This window comes from Schistocerca piceifrons, chromosome 1, assembly GCF_021461385.2.
Source record: "Schistocerca piceifrons isolate TAMUIC-IGC-003096 chromosome 1, iqSchPice1.1, whole genome shotgun sequence".
NCBI lineage: Eukaryota > Metazoa > Arthropoda > Insecta > Orthoptera > Acrididae > Schistocerca > Schistocerca piceifrons.
In genome coordinates, this window is record NC_060138.1 from 167,651,192 (window position 1) to 167,666,276 (window position 15,085).

The window sequence follows — 15,085 nt, forward strand, 5'->3', positions numbered from 1 at the left end:
CAAAACAATGCTGACCGAAAATCAGCGATGGGTGGACATGTCTCATAAATTTTTCTTGGGAGTGGTACCACTGTGTCTTAGAAAGAGAGACGTAATCGTCTTACAAACCTCCAGATGTTAGAAAACACGACCATGTTACTATCACAAGCGCTCTTGGTTCTTCAGGTGCACACAAGTACCCATGTTAAAAGCTATACTGGCTTTATAAATCGAGGTATTGCATTACCTCCAAATGAAGTGGTTTTTCCAGACAAATACGACGACACTGAATATAGATGGTAATCGTTGGAGTGTATATTATCATACTTGCAGTGCAGTTACACGTGGCCAACGGTGCAACCTCGTAATAAAATTACCAAATTTAGAGAGTGATTTGGCTAAGGAATGTGGTATGATGCCGGTATTTGCAACTACCTCATGCCACCGCTAGATATTTCTCCAGTATTTGTAACGCATTGTGTCTCGATGCCGCATCAGAGGTTCGGTAATATATCCACTGGATAATAGGCGATGGTTGATTGAGAAAGATCACAAAGAGTAGAGGTGTGCTGATTGAGGCTATGAGAAATATACACTAGCTTTTCAGATCTCCAGTGCTACGCTTATGGTAGAAATGATGTCTGTGATTTGGAACCGAGTTCAAACGGCTCTGAGCACTATGGGACTTAACATCTGAGGTCATCAGTCCCCTGTCCGCCCCAGTAGCTGAGTGGTCAGCGTGACGGATTGCCGTCCTCTGGGCCCGGGTTCGATTCCCGGCTGGGTCGGAGATTTTCTCCGCTCAGGGACTGGGTGTTGTGTTGTGTTCATCATCATTTCATCCCCATCCGGCGTGCAGGTCGCCCAATGTGGCGCCGAATGTAATAAGACCTGCGATATGGCGGCCGGACCTGCCCCGCGAGGGGCCTCCCGGCCAATGACGCCAAACGCTCATTTCCATTTCCATCGGTCCCCTAGAACTTAGAACTAATTAAACCTAACTAACCTAGATAGACATCACACACATCCATGCCCAAGGCAGGATTCGAACCTGCGACCATAGCAGTAGCGGGGTTCCAGACTGAAGCGCCTAGAACCGCACGGTCACCGCGGCCGGCTGGAACCGAGTCTTCCCAGTCAACCACATATCTGCGTTATATCCTATGGAGAAGTGTTTTAATGATTACACCCACTAGTGAATCATATTTCTAGCATTCTCATATCTCGAAAGGAGGCACCTTTTTCGAACGTATTTGCTGCAGTAAAATTTTAGATAATCTCTATGCCTCTTGCAGCTGCTGCCATTTTTGCAGCTTTGTGCATGTGCTCGTTCCAACTGTCGGAACTGAGCAAAAGTTGGAGACCCGTGTAGAAACAGAGTGACCTGAGCTAGTGCAACAGGACTGTGTTTTAACCATTCGATGGAAATAGGATATGTTCTCTTAGCTCCGCCAACAATGTACGTTGTGTAGGGTCAGCACCAAACAAATCCTGCTCCTACAACACGAGATAGTATAAAACACAGTAGGAAACTGGGAGAAGGACGCGGATTTTGCTACTGCATTTTGGTGCTACTGCAAACTACATACAGGTACTGCAGTCCGAAGTAGATCCACAGCCTTCAGAGCCCCTTCACGTCTATCATTCCAGCATGCTATCATTGTTATTCTGTTCCATCCAACAAAGAAAAATTACAAACTATAAAAGCTCCACTATCTTCATCCGATAGAGAACTCGATATAATTTGCACCACATCTCTCTCCTCCCATGTATCGGAAACGAATACCGTCTGCATGCCGGCCTTGAGCACATGACGATTCTATGAAATATACAGGTATTGATCCATTGCACAGAACAGTGTGAAGATGCATCGCCTGTACTGTGGGAGGATGATTGTATCCTACAAAATATACTATAAGTCGCAACAGACGCTCCCCATGACACTGTATCATTGTTTGAAACATTGAATTTTCTGCTGTGACAGGCTTTGTACACTGTGTAATATAATAAAAAAATATAATTAAAAATAATTAAAAGGAAAAGCAATGATAGAAATTGTTTGGTAATTGTCCTTTCGCTTTCAATGAAGAAAGAATATTAGTACAATTGCATTATTATGAAATGTTCTGCATGTACAAAACTGTGCGTTTCTTTTTCTGTGTGCATCCTTATGCATATATCAATTATATTTCTCATCTTCTGAAAGCTTCTCTTTCTGTTAATTTTACGAAATTTGACCGTGGACTTCTTTCCCTCCATTTCAATTGTAGATGCAGGCAGCCGACTCCAGGAAAAACCAATGACTCCAAAGATGATGCAAAATATGAAGGAATTTTTCTTGACTTGGTTCTATTTCACTGTAATAAAAATGCTTAACACTGTTATTAAGTCTTCTCTTATTCAGAAACACATATGATACAAAAGACTCGTAGCCTGCCATACTCTGAGCTGTACAGGGTAGCAAAACTGCTAACAGATTGCCAAAAAAAATTAAAACCATATACAAATAATTGAATGCAAGTCCCTTCATTTGTCTGCGCCCCATCACGCATTCACAATTAACATCTTTGCCAATGCTTATGATCGATCGGTGTTTCAATTTTCTTTTTAAAATAAATATTAAATTTAGTGTATCCTGAGTTTCCTTCATCACGTACCTACACAATTGCCCCCACACTGTATGTTGACATAATATGGAGAGATACAGTGTTTCTTTTTTTTGCTTGTTTGTATTTATATTTGCCAATAGGGGTCGATGCCCTTTATTTTTGGCTTCTTTTTTTATTTAATTGAATGGATATGTCAGCTTGTCCTGTTAAAATATTATATACATAATATGTGAGTCCATTACATATTTAAATTTAGGATACTAAAATAATGTCCCGTTTGTTCCATTCTCACTGCCGGGTTTTACGTTGGTGCACTGGCTGATTTGGCTGCAACAACTTGTTGCCAACAATCAACATGCAATATGCTACCATTGCACGTGCGTACAGTTGTTTTATTGGTGTTGATGTCACACTGTCAAACTTTCACTTGAGCGCCACATGGCGTTTGTCTTAATTCTGGGTGCAGTGAGCATGTGCTTATTGTTCTAAAATCCGACGCTGTGGCAGAAGGTCTCCAATTCTATGGGCCGGGTGTCATTACTACCTGTCATTCTCGCATTTTCAGCAGAGAGAACCCTGATCAACAGCAGGGTTATTACCGGCTGGAACAACTATAGTTTACTTGTCCATGTATCAAGCGTTGTGAGCCACAGTATTCATAGGTTATTTCGTTGCACATGTATGTTCATGTCCCCACACCTGACTGTGAACTTGTTGAAAGACACATATAGCCATCCAAAATCTTGTATAAATTACTTGTCTTTGAAGTTGATTTCTTCATATAGAGTTTGGTTTCCGATGAAAAGTCATATAAGTATTGAGCTACAACAATATACATAACATGATAACTTATACCTAAGATTAATATTCCATCCATTGGTTATATTATGAACACAAATTAAAACGTCATAAAAATTTTCATTAACTGAGTTCTGCTACTACAGAAGCATATTTCACTTCTCATTTGCCTTATGACATTTATTGTAAATATTCTTATAACTAAAATGTTTAATCAAGGTGCGGCTCGTTTATTCATTTGGTACCGGCTACTCTCGACGTCATTCTCTTCTTCTGCTCCGTGACGCAGTGTCACTTAAAATTAACTTAAAGCTAACTGCATTTCGTAGCTTGGTGGCCACTGATACATATGGTCATTGAATACGTCCCCAGATATTTTCATATTTTGTCTAAATTCCTAGACATTCGTTTATTCTGTTATCCATTATGATCATTTACTCTGGAAAGGAAATTATCTGACATTTATTTTGTCGTTAGTCCTTAGCTTACACATCTCTTATAATCTTTCATAATGCTCCGTTTTGATTGTAAATATGTTGTGTATAACTTACTATTTAATTAAATCTCTACACATATATCAATAGGTTCCTTAGTTTCTTAGACAGTAGATGTACTTGCGCAGTATTTCCGTTTACTTTGTATTTAGGTTAAGTACACATTGCATTCCTATTTTGGCTGCGCCTTCAGACAGTCTGTCGCGCATGTGCAGAGGTCAATGTCTCAAAAAATGGTTCAAATGGCTCTGAGCACTATGGGACTTAACATCTGTGGTCATCAGTCCCCTAGAACTGAGAGCTACTTAAACCTAGCTAACCTAAGGACATCACACACATCCATGCCCGAGGCAGGATTCGAACCTGCGACCGTAGCAGTCCCCCGGTTCCGGACTTAGCGCCTAGAACCGCTAGACCACTGCAGCCGGCTCAATGTCTCATCTCCTGCTACTGACGTCAGAGCGTATTGTTGAGGGGGTGACAACTGAGCCATAAGCTAATTTCGTTTATTCGAGTACTTTCTACACTGCATGAAGCGGTGTGTTACTTCTCATTGCTGTTAATTTTTATGCCTCGGTGTACAAATCAAAAGGATTACTTATGCCTATACACATTACTTTATCTTAACATACACTCTAGAAGAAAAATTGTTACCACGCTTGGTCATTCTACAAGGGCTTTAATATCTTTGTGAGGGTAGAGACCCTTGTCTCTTCTTGTTTTCTCATACGCTAATCTGTACGTACCAGGATATGGTATTTTGGAAATTACATATGGTCCTAATAGAGTAATTGCCACTTCTTATTCAGTTTGCCAAATTTTGTCGATTTATGGCGAGTCCGTAAGTGGACTCGTTGCCTTTCAAAAAATTGTGTAACACGTTTCAGTTTCTTGTTATAAATTTTCTTTCTATACTCGGCGCTGTTTTCTAGTGTAATCATGGCTTGTTTGATTTTGCCTTGTAGTGTGATTTCTGTAGTGGGTACATTTGGTAGGGCGACTCCCCCTCATTCGTTTGCTTTGTATGGAACATCTGTTCATTAGGTGTGAAACCTGTTGAAGAATGTGGAAGGTTATTAACAACTTGCATTAAAGGAGTTACGTATTCAATCCACTGCGTATGTTTTTGAGGGGTGTATGTCCTAATATACCGGTTAAGTTCTTTAAAGACTCGTTCAGCTGGGCTTGCTTCTGTGTGAAAACAGCTTACTAATATGTGCTTTATGCACTGTGAGATCGTAAATTGTTTCCACTTCTGCCCAACGAAATATGAAGCATTATCAGTTAGTAGTACCTTTGGTTTACCTACTCTTCTCAAATAGTCTCCCTCAATTCTTTTTCTGATGTTTGTGGCTGTTGCATTTTTAATGGCATACATTGTGGCATGTTTCGAGAAAATGTCGCATAGTGCTACTACGTATTTTACTCCTTATTTACTTCTTGGATATGGACCATCTATGTCCAGGGATGCAATATCTAGAGGTTTTTTTTGTAAGTATTGGGCGTAGCTCAATATATTTTGACACATTGGTCTGTTTTTATTTTTGACATATTGGACACTTTCTTAATACCTGTAGGATTCGCCTTCTCAAAATTGGAAGGTAACAAAGTGTTGCAATTTTTGCAGTACATTTGCTCGCTCCATAATGTTCCCATACTTCACATGTGTGTCTTATAAATTCGTCGATATAGTCTACCGGGATACACACACACACACCACTGATCAGATTTTTCATGTTTCCTATGAAACAAAACGCCCTTATACTCCTGATACGATTTACTTACCTTTCCAGCTTTATCTTGCTTTAGGTTTTGCATGACTTTACTCCATCTGCGATATTGCTGTTGTATACTTTTCATCTGCTTACAAAAGTTATGATAATCAGACTGTTGTGTTGTACATTGAACTAATAACGTTTTGATTTCTGCATCTTGCTCTGTTACTTCACTAAATTCCTATAAACATAGTGGTAGCCTAGACAAGGCGTCTGCAACAACGTTGTAACTTCCTTTAATATAAATGATCTCAGAATTGAATTCTTGTAAATATAGACACCGCCTAGCTAATCTACGGTGCAATAGTTTACATGTTAAAAGAAATGACAGTGACTGGTGACCACAGTAAATTTTGGTGTTCTTGCTCCACAAAAAATATTCAAACTTTTTAAATGCCCACATTACCGCTAAACTTTCCAATTCTGACACTGAGTAAGACCTTTCTGCTTCTGATAACGTGTGACTAGCAAAGCTGATGATCTTGGCTACATCCTTACCTTCTTCCTCTCGCATCTGGAATAAGCATGCAACTTACTCTTGAGAAGAGGCTTCTGTGCATAGACAAAAATCCTTGGACATGTCAAGTTTTTTCGGATCAGGTTATATACCTTGTTCTGACACAACATGTCCTAAAAATTTGACTTGCACCTAACCAAAACTAGACTTTTCTAAACTGGCTGTTACTCCATAATCTGCAAATCGTTAAAGCACTTGTACAATGCGCCTAATATGTTCTGACCAAGTGAGTGTGGCTATTAGCAGGTCGTCTACATAGACAGTGACTTTGCTAAGCAATTCTGGTCCTAAAACCTTGTCCAATGCAGATATAAACACTTCTACGCTGATATTCAGTCCAGGTAGAACACAGAATTCGTAACTTCTGCCATCACAAACAAATGCAGTATATTTTCGACTTTCTTCGTGGAGCTTTATTTGCCATTAGGATATTTTGAGGTCGAGTATACTAAAATATTTTGTATTACAAAACTTTAGAAGCTCTTTGTCCAAGTTGTCTGGTCTTATGCGTACTGGTACTATAATCTTATTGATAATTCTAGCATCGAGAACTAATCTTACAGAACCATCTGGTTTGCTTACTGGTGATATTAGACTACAATAGCGTGAAAATGAAGGTTGTATAATTCCCCATTTAATTATACGATTGATCTCTTCCCTTACTGCCTCTCGTTTTGCTTGTGGAATAGGATATGACATTACATAAAATGTCTCATGTGGACGGACTTCAAATTTATATTCATAGTCTTTGATTACTCCTGGCTCCTTACTGAACACATTGGCATACTTAAACAACAAGTTAGATAGTTCTTGTCGTTGCATCTCATTTATTACCTGTGATTCACTTAGTTTCTGCTCTACAATTTCGTAACTAACCTCAGTGTTTGCTTCTTGTTCAGTATCAAATTTGTTTGTGAAATACTCAGCTAGAAAGGAATATTGTACTACGACATTTGACTCTGGTTTGTTTTTGTTACTTTCATCAGGTGTTTTGACTAAATCAATAGACAAGATCTGATCCTTTACATAAAAGTGGCATTTACCATTACCTATGTCAATCTGTTTTGTACGTTATAAACCGCGTCCATGCCAATAAGACAAAGCATAATAAGTTGGTCAATTGTAAGAAAGTTACACTCCACTGTAAAATGCTCAATTTGTACTGGAATAAATGACTGATGCTTAACCAATGTAGTCTTACTACCTGTCGCAGTTGGTACCTTGCAATTTTGTACAGGAAATGTTGGGAACTTGCCTCTCTTCTTCAATTCACAAAAAAATGCATTTGACATTAGGTTGGTAGTTGCACCTGTATCTAAAATTAACTGTGTGTCAAAGTTAAATATTTTCACCTTAATGATAGCTTGTACTTGTTCTTCCTTGACTTTATCTACTATATCTAACTCATGCTGATACAAATCATCTTTGATGCCACCTCGTTAGTCAAACCTTATGAAACATGTTTGTAGTTCTGCCTTGCCACCACTCCCAGAGAGGTCAATAGCCTGGGGCTTAACTACAACCGGTAGGTGTTTTCCGACAGCGTGGCGTGACTTAGTTCATTACCTGGAGAAATTTCAGTGAGTTGCACTGTGTGTGTATTTCGCGAATTTGTATCGTTAGCTGCTATGCAGTTATTTTGCCGCCCAGAAGTCACTTGCGATACAGCATAAGGCATGGCATTGATGCCGCACGTCGGCCACTACTGTGACTGACTGTTTCTATTCATATTCGGCATAGGGCCTTGAGATGTTGAATTTTAATTCGCTTGTGCGTTGAAATAACCCCTGTTGTTTTGGAAATTTCTTTTAAATCGTTTGTTTTTTCCATTCCTGTTATCTTACTCATTACCTCTGGGTATGTAATTTTGCTGTTGTGTGTACCAACCTTGCTGTTTGTTTAAATCACGTTTTACTGACTGATTTACATAATTACGTTGTTGTGCCTGGTTTTCTGTTGCTCTATGGGGTACAGGTCTTTCCGCATAGATTAAGCCAATAGAATCGAGCACTGACAGAAAATATTCAGTATCATGCTAGGGCGTTGTGACTAAATTTTCTCTGATGTGCGAAGGTAAACGACTTTTCAAAATTTTTACACGTCTACCTGTGATATTGAGTTCGTCCAGTAGCGTGTCTTCTTCACGTATTTTTCAAAGTATCCACGTAGACTACCGTATGTGCCATTGAATGTTGCAGGGTTGAAAACCTCTCGTCTGAGTTTTTCTTGTACTGCCTCAGACCAGTATTTGTCGAGGAAAGCTCTTTCTAATTGGGTATAAGTGCTGCAGCGTTCGGCCACTTCAGTTGCCCATAAGAGCACATCGCCTTGCGTATATCCCACGACAAATCTGATTTTCTGTGCTTTCGTCCAGTTGCTTGGTAATACATGACGAAAAGCACTAATAAATACTACGGGATTCATTCTTTTACCTTCGGTAGTAAATGTAGCTAATTATCGATGTTTCAGCAAACCTTCGTCTGCAAAAATAGTCGATAGACTCGTGGCATTTTCGATCGTATTCATTTTGTTACTGTAGTTACCTGTAATTCCGGCTGGTAATTGTTCAGGTATTGGAGTTGTGGGTATGTTTATATTTTGCAATCTACAATTGTCACTGGTACCTGCTGTGGGACTCGTGACAATTTGTGAATAGATACCAACAGGGTGTGGTTTGTTCACTGTGTATTATTTACATTTATATTTCGAGATCCGATAATATTTTCTTCTAAAACATTGCGGATCCTATTTTCCGCGGCTTGTAGGTTAATGTTTACCTTGTTCACGATTTCATTTTCCTTTTTCTGAATAGCCCTTTCTACAACATTTGTGTGTAACTTACAATCGGTTACTAACTTCTCAGCGATGGTATCATCCTTATCTAATGTACCTACTTCAGCATGACAAATGGTATCAATCAGATTTTCATTGATCTTCTCTCTCTCCTTAGCACATGCAGAGTCAACTTCTAATGTTGCTATCCTTAAAGTTTGCTCTTCTACGGGTAGGGGTGCACCTTCATAGTCTTTTTTAGTTTGTTACCTACAGCGGTTACCATTTTTACTGTCGAACACAACTGGTTTTGTGATTTTCTTTATCTGTTGCTCTACGAGATCGTCATGGTCGTTAAAAGAATCCATCTTCTGTCTTAACTCCGTAATATTACGGTTAACTACAGAAAGTAGTTCATGCTTTACTTTTTTTTCATATCATTCAATATTTTGTCGATTTCATTGCGAACATTTTTGGCTAAGTCACTGAATTTCTGCGAGAATGTGTCTTGCAAATCCTTGAATACTTGTTTTTGTTCTTGTTTCATTATACTTAGATCTTGCTTGACGGTGTTCAGATTGTGTGTCAATTTATCAGTTTTGGTGTTCATATCTTGCTTCATATCAGTGAAACTTATGTTGATGCTACCTAATTTCATGTTTATGTTAGATAATAGCTGCTATAACAGTGCGTCAGTTGTACTGCTGTGGTTGCTGTCCGCTGCACTTCCCAACTTAATGTTTGTGTTGTGACCATGTGGTGTTCGTAACGTGTTGTCTAGATTTATATTTAGATCGCTCTCCGAAGTTTCATTTATGAGCAGTTTGTGGTGCGTGACATTGTCTCGTCAATTGTAATCATTGTGTCGTCAAGGTTATTCTGTTGTGGACCGTCGCTATTATTTGTCACACTTGTGACACTCATCACTGTCTGATCTTGAACTTTCTGCAGTAGGCATGCATGGCGCCTGAACTTCAATTGTCCGATCACGCAATTCTACACCATCTTGGCTGATTGTGTTATCGCTATCAGCAATGGGCATATATTTTTCAGCCTTGTTATATGAATTTGCAAAAAATGGAAATTTCACAAAAATGTTAAAAATTTCATACACTGACTAGCTATACCCGGCGACCTTCGGTCCGCCTCTGAAAATCTTTATATGTTATAGCTGACCCGGCAAACGTTGTTTTGCCATATAAATTATCTCTAGTCTACAAGAATAATGTATACGTGTAACACAGTGTATACGTGTAACACAATAGCCGTTGTTGGCGGGAGCTCGTGACACAAACAATAATAATGGCCGAAAACTGTGTAGAGAGTGAGAAATGGCTTTGGGGGTAGTCCGGCCGTATCGGCCACTATTAGTTCTAGCGTTTCTACGGTAGATCGCGCGGATTTAACAATTGCAGCCGATACAGGGCTCGTCCATGAGTGTACAAACATATCGGCAATTTCGTGTCGAAACGTGTTCGCCAGCATCATGAATAAGGCCAAGTGCACACGCATCGATTTTTATCGTACGTAAAACTATTGTACGATTAAATTCTTTTAGAGGAACAAAGGAGAGCATAGGAACTTCCTTGTTCCACTAAAAGAATTTGATCGTACGATATAAATCGATGCGTGTGCGCTAGGCCTAAATGTCGGTTTGGCGAATGACGCGTGCTACCTAGTTAAACTTCTCTGCCTAGTTACGTCTATTCAGAGAGGGATATTCGAGTCGTTGCTTTTGGTACGTTTTCTTCGATTACCTATCTATCGAATAGTGAAAGACTATCATCGGTAGACACCTGGTGGGGATGATTGATCAAGTGTTTATTGATCAGTTATCAATCGTGGTTGAAAATCATTAAATTAATAAAATCGCTATTAAAAATAGGTGTTGGTGGAAAAAGGCTGAAAATTTAGGGTTGTGTGTATTTTTAATGCCACAGCATAAAAAAATAAAAAGTTCTATCCAAAAAATAAGAAACATTTTTTGGGGTGGACCACCCTTATCACTTAGGGGTATGAAAAATAGATTACAACCGATTCTCAGACCTACCGAATATACATGTAAAATTTCATCAGAATCGATCGAGCCGTTTCGGAGGAGTGTGTTGTCAACTAAGACTGTGACACGAGAATTTAATATATAAAGATTGTTACACTTGATAAATTAAATTACGTAATGTCAAAGCCTGTTTCATGTCTATTGAGATGCTCAAACTATCGTGTTACAAATCTTTATGTTTTACTGACAATGTGTATCACACTGAAAAATTTCTGTAAATTTTTCGCTAATAAAATCCAAGGAAGAAATAATGAGGAAAAGACTTCTATCTCCATCAGAAGAGGCGCTATCTAGCGTAACCATGCAAGCAACTTGCGTAGCCGTCCTACCTTTGCTGCACCGCATAAAACAACTTACTATGGAAAATTTTACTTGACTTGGGTCCAATTCTTATTCCTTTCAAAATTTTTCTACTCCACTGTTGCCTTTCTGTAATACTTGCTCCCATTCATGATTCATGCAAATAGAAAATACAGGCAATTAGTTTTTATGACTAATAACAATGTCATAGAAATTTCTTACGATAACAATGGTTAACAGACTCTACTTACAAGTGGGTTCCTAAAGTCATGGCACTTAGGTCGCCAGTTGTAATATAATAAAAAATATATAATTAATTTAATAAATTATAAAAGGAAAGGGAATTACATAATTTGATTGGTAATTGTCTTTTCGCTTACAATGAAGAGAGAATATTAGTACAATTGCATTATTACGAAATGTTCTGCGTGTACATAATTGTGCTATTGTTCATTCACTTTACCTTGCGTCGTTTTTTTCTGTGTGCATACCTATGCATATATTAATTATATTTCTCGTCTTCTGAAAGCTTCTCCTTCTGTTAATTTTACGAAAATATGATCGTGGACTTCTTTCCCTCCATTTCAATTGTAGATGCAGGCAGCCGAAATGTTCTGCGTGTACATAATTGTGCTATTGTTCATTCACTTTACCTTGCGTCGTTTTTTTCTGTGTGCATACCTATGCATATATTAATTATATTTCTCGTCTTCTGAAAGCTTCTCGTTCTGTTAATTTTACGAAAATATGATCGTGGACTTCTTTCCCTCCATTTCAATTGTAGATGCAGGCAGCCGACTCCAGGAAACATCAGTGACTCCCAAGATGATGCAAAATATGAAGGAATTTTTCTTGACTTGGTTATTTTCACTTTAATAAAAATGCTTAACACTGTTATTAAGTCTTCTCTTATTCGGAAAACACATATGATACAAAAGACTCGTAGCCCATCATACCCCGAGCAGTACAGTGTAACGAAACTTCTACATACGAGAGAGTATGACTGAGAAAAAAAAAACAAAAAAATCATACACAAATAATTGTGATGATAGCACAAGAGGTGAGCAGACTCAGATGTAGTAAAACAGTATACATCTTATACCATAGTAAAGTGCATACATAAAATTACCTTGCCAACTGTTTCATAAGGACAGAAGATACTTCTGGCCAGTGATGTGTAAGGGATTAAACAGAACACTAATGTACCTCTCGTCCCGCCCCCCTTTTTTAATTAGCTGTGAAGTTAATTCCTCTCAGTGGTATACAGTACGGTACAGCAAGGCCCAATTCTGGGCACCTTCTTGGATACAGTACAATAATAATTACAAAATGCCCATTAGCTCCCCTGCCGCATACAAACCGCATTAATCCAAGTACAAATGGAACAAGAAAACATGTGCACCAAAGAGTGGGGCAAAGTTGGTGAGCTCATCAGGTCTGGATGGAATCCCAGTTCGATTCTACAAAGAGTACTCTATGGCATTGGCTGCTTACCTAGCTTGCATTTATCATGAATATCTTGCCCAGCAAAAAGTCTCAAGCGTCTAGAAAAACGTGCAGGTGACTCCAGTATATAAGAAGTGTAAAGAACGGACCCGCAAAATTACAGACTAACTTCTGTTTGCTACAGAATCCTTGAACATATTCTCTGTTCGAATATAATAAACTTTTTTGATATTAGAAGCTTATTTCCACGAACCGGCATGGTTTTAGGAAGCATCGCTCGTGCTAAACTCAGCTTGCTTGCCTCTCACATGATATACTGGAAACTACGTATCAAGAGCAACAGGCAGATTACATATTTCTAGATTTCCGGGCAGTATTTGACACAGTGCCCCTTTGCATGCTGTTAACGAAGGTACGAGCATATGAAATAATTTCACAGATATATGAGTGGCTCGAAGACTTCCTAAATAACAGAACCCAGTATGTTGTCGTCGACGGCGAGTGTTCATAAGAGACAAGGTTACCGTCGGGAGTGCCCCAGGGAAGTGTGATAGCATCGCTGTTGTTCTCTATACACATAAATGATTTGGCGGACAGGGTGGACAGCAATCTGCGGTTGTTTACTGATGATGCCGTGGTGTACGGTAAGGTGTCAAAGTTGAGTGATTATAGGAAGATAAGACGACTTAGACAAAATTCCTAGTTGGTGTGATGAATGGCAACTAGCCCTAAATATGGAAAAATGTAAGTTAACGCGGATGAGTATGAAGATCAAACCTGTAATATTCGGATAGGGTAATGCTAGTGTTCTGCTTGAGATAGTCTAGTCTTTTAATATCTGGGCGTAACGTTGCAAAGCTATATGAGGTGGAACGAGCATATGAGAACTATGGTAGGGAAAGAGAATGGTCGACTTCGCTCTATTGGGAGAATTTTAGGAAAGTATGGTTCACCTGTAAAGAAAACCGCGTATAGGACGCTGGTACTACCTATTCTTGAGTACTGCTCGCGTGTTTTGGATCTATACCAGGTCGGACTGAAGGAAGACATCGAAGCAATTCAGAGACTAGATTTGTTACCAGTAGGTTGGAACAACAAGTAAGTGTTACAGAGATGCTTCCGGAACTCAAAAGGGAACCGCTGGAGGGAAGTCGACATTCTTTTCGAGAAACACTATTGAGAAAATTTAGAGAACCGGCATTTGAAGCTTACTGCCGAAAGATTCTAATGCCGCCAACATTCATTACACCTAAGGAACACGAAGATAAGATATGAGAAATTAGTGTTCATACGGCGGCATATAGATAGTCGTTTTCCCGTCTCTCTATTTGCGAGTGAAACAGGAAAGAAAATGGCTAATTGTGGTACAGGGTACCTTCGCCATGCACCTTGCGGTGGCTTGCGGAGTGTCTTTATAGATGTAGATTGTGTATAACTTTTCGTTCCCTATCTTTTTCCCAGCTACCTTCAGAATTTGAAGGAGTGTATTCCAGTAAACGTTGGCAAAAACGTCGTCTAAATCTGTGTTTTTCAAACTCGCTCCTGCGCCCCCCTCCCTCCCACCCCTCATCTGTCTCGAAATTAACTGTAAAATGAAAGACTTTCCTTGGAACATTTTTATTTTGAAAATGATGGCGACTGAATGGCATTTGATTGTGTGCATGTCTGAATGAGGAAGGAATTCGTGGTGCATCCCAAGTGCTACCCACAATTCCTTCTCAGATAAGAAAGCTGACTATCCACTAGACACTTGTTACAAAACATATTTCCCTGCCTCACTCCTCTCCACTGCGATACTTGCTTGACCTACACACTGTAGCCCCATTTAAAATAAACCAAGTTAAAATATGTGCACTATACCTACTGTTTGTAAATCCTGTGACTGCTGCACTCCTTACTTGTGAACCGACAGAAGTTGGAAGACTTCAGGCTCTTAATGCTTTGTGTCTAATCACAGCCACTGATAATAATAATAATATTATTATTACTAATAATAATAATACTGCTTACGTCACTATAGTAACACTTACGTAGTTATGCTCTGTCATGCTTTCAATTAACTTTTATCTGTTTCCAACTGAGTAATGAAACAATTTCTGGACTATTGCAGGTACTGTATACAACTTGGAAAAGACATTTTCTTGAGATATTTAGCATTTATTACTTATGTCTCACTTTTATCACCAGCGATGTACAGGACAATGCACAACATATGCGTGTAGTGGATGGACTGAATGAGGAAACTGTAACCTCCACTGCATTAATAGTACTAACTGAGAAAAAATGATTATTGATAACTTACATAATCAGTATTAGAGTCTCACAAAATTGTGGTA